Raw genomic sequence first — 5,361 nt, 5'->3', positions numbered from 1 at the left:
TCTGAACGTGCTTTTGTTCAAAATAACCTGGAGCCGCTTGGAAAGGGCTTCTCTTTATTTCAGCGTGTTCTTCCCGTGCCTTAATTTAAATGCTGCTTTTTCTCCTTTTTTTTTTTTTTTGAATTTTTAAAGGCCAAAACCACCCCTCTCACCCCTGCCCACACCCACTTCTCCCCCTGCTGTGGCCAGGCACACTTTGGATGCTCTGTTCCAGAGTATCCATAGAATCCTGAAGGAGGAAAACGGGATTATTTGCTGTGTTTGTGCTCGTTAAAGAGCAAAAAGTTCTTCCAAGACAAATCAAGCCTCTCCGAGCACGAAATCCAGACACAACAATGGAAACGCTCTTCAGGGATCCCACCAGTGGATCATCCTTTAATTCCCTTTCCAAAATGTGGCACCTCCCGCTTCCCTAAATTTCCTGGGAATAGTTAAAGGTTAAATAAACACGAATAAAATAACAACCCCCAGCTGGAGCTGAGAGGTGACAAAGGATCTGTTAAAGGTTTCAGTGGTACAAACACAGGATAAGTGACATTATTTTTGTCCCATTCTGGTGTCCCGAGCCCAGGGCTGGCTGGAAAACTCGGGATTTTCCCTCTGACGTTTATCTCAGGTTTTCCAAGCAAATTCCTGCCAATCTTCCCCCTCGGGAATCCTGGGAATTCAGCGGAGTGCTGTCATGGATCCCTGCTCAAGGGACACCTCTGCAGGGTCCCCGGTTCCCTTTTCCCTCCCCTCTCGGGGGGATCCCAAATCCAGAGGGTCTGGAGTGGTTTGTCCCGATGAACCACGTGATCCTCCTGTTTTCCCTCGGATATTCCTGGTTTGGAGTGGTTTAGGAAACAATCAAATTCCTACCAATGGACCCAAACCCCTTTAGTTGGATAAACTCGGGTCCTGAAGGGGTTTCTCCCAGGGGAAAAGGGAAATTAGGAATTACGAAAGAGCCACAGCCCTATAAAACCCCTTGGGGTTGGGCTCAGACCTTTCTTTTTTCCCCCTCAAAGTGTCAGAAAAAAATAACCAGCAGATACACAAATTCTCTATATTTCATATTTAAGTTGTGCTCTGTAGAAGCTTTTTAAGGCTTTTCAGTGCCTGTTATTGTTACTGACCTGGAGATCAGAAACACAGAGTAGAAACAGAAATTAAAAATACAAATTAGAAAAACAAATTAAAAATAAAAACAAGAAATACAACACAAATTGGTATCAGAAATACAAATTCCTGCCTGAATATCTGTATGGTGGAGGGTAGTATAAACTTATCTTGGAATGTTATTTATTTCCACCCAGAATTTCTGCTTCCTAGAGATGGATCTGATAAAAAACCTGAACCTCTGTGTAAAATAAAGCAACCAGGGGAGGGTTACACCATTTAACTTAAATATTTATATTATTTATATTTTTATATATTTATATTATATTATGTATGTATATAATTCATATATTATATATATTTATTATTTATATATTTGTATATAATATGTATCATAATATATTATATATTGTAATATATTATATATATTACATTACATTATATAATATATATTATATAACATATATAATTATATTGTATTATATATTATCACATTATATATTATATATTATATATAAAGTATATATAATATATGTAATGTATTATATAATGTAATGTATGTAATATATTCTATAATATATTACAGTATTATAATATATAATATATATTATATTACATATTACATATTATATAACATATATAATAATTTATATTATATATTATCACATTATATATTATATATAATATATGTAATATATAATATATGTAATGCATTATATAATGTAATATATAATACATTCTATATTACAGTAGTATAATATATAGTATATATTATATATTATATTACATATTATTACATCACATATTATATGTATAATTATCTATTATTACATGTAATGTGATATATTACATAATATATTATAATATTATATATATTAAAATATGTTATATATTATATTATGTATAACATATATATTATTTATATTATCTATATTACATAATATCACATTTATATTATATAAAATATATAATATATATTATAATAACATGTTATATATTTATTTTTGTATATATATACACACACACACACATATAATATTTATGTCTCCCCAAGGCAGGCAAGTAGCAGTTTCAAACTTTTTTGCTTCACAATGAAGATTTTTCTTGTCCTTAAAAGTTCCCCTGCAGACAAAACCTCTGGACCCCCCATTTTGCTGTTTCTCAGGACATTTCCAGAGCAAAGTCTGTGGAGGAACCTCCCTTATCTCTGCTGGCAGGGAGGGGGTTCCAGGACCCCTCCCGTGCTCTCACTTTCTGCACTAATTGGGGGATAAAGAACTATTTTTTTTCCACCTCCAGGTGCTTGCTGAAAGTGAGTCCTTTCCTTCAGCAAAACCCACCAGAAACGCCCCAAAAATCACCCCAAAACCACTCCAAAATCACCCCAAAAAAATCCCAGAACACCCCAAAAATCACCCCAAAACCACTCCAAAATCACCCCCCAAAAATACCCCCAAACACCCTGAAAACACCCCAAAAATCACCACAAAAATGCCCCCAAAATCATTCCAAAAGTTATCCCAAAGCCACCCCCAAAATACCCCCAAATCAGCCCAAAAACACCCCCAAATTACCCTAAAAACATCCCAAGCCCACCCCCAAAATCGCCACAAAAATACCCCCAAACCCACCCCAAAATCACCCCAAAAAATTCCTTAAAATCACCCCCTAGATACCCCAAAAATCATAAAAAAGTACTCCCAGAATCACAAAAAATGCCCCCATGATCACTCCAAAAATGCCCTAAAACAGCCCAAAAAGACACCAAAATCACCCCAAAAATCACGCCAAAAACACCCCAAAACCACCTCCAAAATCACCCCAAAAGCCCCCAAAGCCCTCCCTAAATCACCCCAAAAATACCCCCAAAAATCCCCCAAAACAACCTGAAAACACCTCCAAATTCACCCCCATAATCACCCCAAAATCAGCCCCAAAACACCCCAAAATCACCCTCAAAATCACCCCAAAACACCCCTAAAATCACCCCCAAAACGCCCCCAAAATCCCCCAAATTACCCCAAAAAGTCCCAAACCCACTCCCAAAATCACCACAAAAATACCCCCAAAAACACCCCAAAATCACCCCAAAAACTTCCCCAAAATCACCCCCTAGATACCCCAAAAATCACAAAAAAATACTCCCAAAATCACAAAAAATACCCCCAAAATCAACCCAAAAATGCCCTAAACCAGCCCGAAAATACACCAAAATCACCCCAAAAATCACGCCCAAAATATCCCAAAACCACCTCCAAAATCACCCAAAAATACCCAAAAGCCCTCCCTAAATCACCACAAAAATACTCCCAAAAACCCCCCAAAACAACCTGAAAACACCTCCAAAATTACCCCAAAAATCACCCTGAAATCAGCCCCAAAACACCCCAAAATCACCCCCAAAAAAAACGCAAAACCACCCCCAAATCACCACAAAAATACCCCCAAAATACCCCAAAAAATCCCTCCAAATACCCTAAAAACACCCCAAAATCACCCCATAATCACCCAAGAAATATCCCAAAATCAGCCCCCAAATCACGCAAAATACCCAAAAATCACCCTAAAACCACCCTTAAATCACCCCAACACCCAAACCACCCCAACCCTCCCCAAAATCATCCCATTATCACCAAAAAAAATCCCCAAATCACCCAAAATACCCCCAAATCACCCTAAAAACCCCCTTAAATCACGCCCAAAACACCCCAACCCTCCCCAAATCGTCCCCAAACCACCCTAAAAATCATCCCACAAATACCCCAAAAATCCCCCCCAAACACCCCAAAATCACCCCAAACCCACCTCAAACTCACCCTCAAAATTGCCCTAAACCCACCCCCATAATCACCCCAAAAATACCCCCAAAAATCCCCCAGAGCCACCTGAAAACACCTCCAAAATTACCCCAAAAATCACCCCAAAATCAGCCCCAAAACACCCCAAAATCACCCCAAAAAAACCCCAAAACCACCCCCAAATCATCACAAAAATACCCCTAAAAAACACCCCAAAACACCCCAAAAAATCCCTCAGAATAGCCTAAAACCACCCCAAAATCACCCCATAATCACCCAAAAAAATCCCAAAATCACCCCCCGAATCACACAAAATACCCAAAAATCACCCTAAAAACACCCTTAAATCATGCCCCAAACACCCCAACCCTCCCCAAATCGTCCCCAAACCACCCTAAAAATCACCCCACAAATACCCCAAAAATCCCCCCCAAACACCCCAAAATCACCCCAAACCCACCCCCAAAATCACCCCAAAAATACCCCAAGATCAGCCCAAACACCCCAAAATCTCTCCAAACATGGATGTCCCTTTCCTAGCGCAGCACTCCCCGATCTTCCCAAGCCCCTTGGACAGCAGCACTTCCTCCCTGCTCCTCTGGGATTTAAGTTGTTTTGGGGTGTTTGTTTGCCTCCTTATGACCCTTCCCTGGGATTTTCGGCCGTGGGTCGGGTGGGACTCTCTGTGCTTTATTTCTGGGTTGGGATGGGGACAGGGACAAGGATGGAGACCAGGATGGGGACAAGGATGGGGACAAGGATGGGGGTGGCACCTGATGTCCCCTCAGCTCTTCATGTCCCCTCAGTCCCCTCTAGTCCCTTATCCCCCTTCAGCTCCCTCAGCTTCTCAGTCCCTCATTCCCTCATCCCTTCAGCCCCTCAGCCCCTTCATTCCTCTCATCACCTCAGTTCCTCAGTCCCTTCATCCTCCTCATTCCCCTTCAGGTCCCTCATCCCCTTCCACCTCCTCATCCTCCTTCATCCCTCGTCGCTCCTCAGGTCCCTCAGTCCCTTCATCCTCCTCATTCCCCTTCAGGTCCCTCATCCCCTTCCACCTCCTCATCCTCCTTCATCCCTCATCACTCCTCAGGTCCCTCAGTCCCTTCATCCCTCCTCAAGTCCCTCAGTCCTTCATCCCTCTCATCGCTCCTCAGGTCCCTTCGTCCCTCTCATCCCTCAAGTCCCTCAGTCCCTCAGTCCTTCATCCCTCTTGTGAGAAACAGAAACCCAGTCGGGCAATTTCCAATCAGAATTTTATGATATGATAAAAGCAAATTCAGCGCTGGGTGATCAGGGGAAGGGGTTCAACAACTCCCAACGCCTGTCACACCCAAAGAAGACATTTGTTCTACATTTATTTCCAGCTACTACATGAATATTCATTGTACATAAGCATAAACATCCCACATTGTTAGGTCAGATGTTCCACGGATATTTCTTAACAAGAACGTTATCTATAAGC

At 40.9% G+C, this 5,361-nt stretch overlaps 1 protein-coding gene across 1 annotated transcript in view; it reads left to right on the top strand.

Moving 5' to 3' along the window:
• The window catches only part of AHCYL2 (adenosylhomocysteinase like 2), a 132,630-nt gene that overhangs the window by 106,706 nt on the left and 20,563 nt on the right, over positions 1-5,361 (top strand). The gene's annotated exons all lie outside the window — the stretch shown is intronic.

This window comes from Pseudopipra pipra, chromosome 5, assembly GCF_036250125.1.
Source record: "Pseudopipra pipra isolate bDixPip1 chromosome 5, bDixPip1.hap1, whole genome shotgun sequence".
NCBI lineage: Eukaryota > Metazoa > Chordata > Aves > Passeriformes > Pipridae > Pseudopipra > Pseudopipra pipra.
Note: the sequence above shows the minus strand (reverse complement) of the source record. Positions and strands in the feature narration are given on the sequence as shown.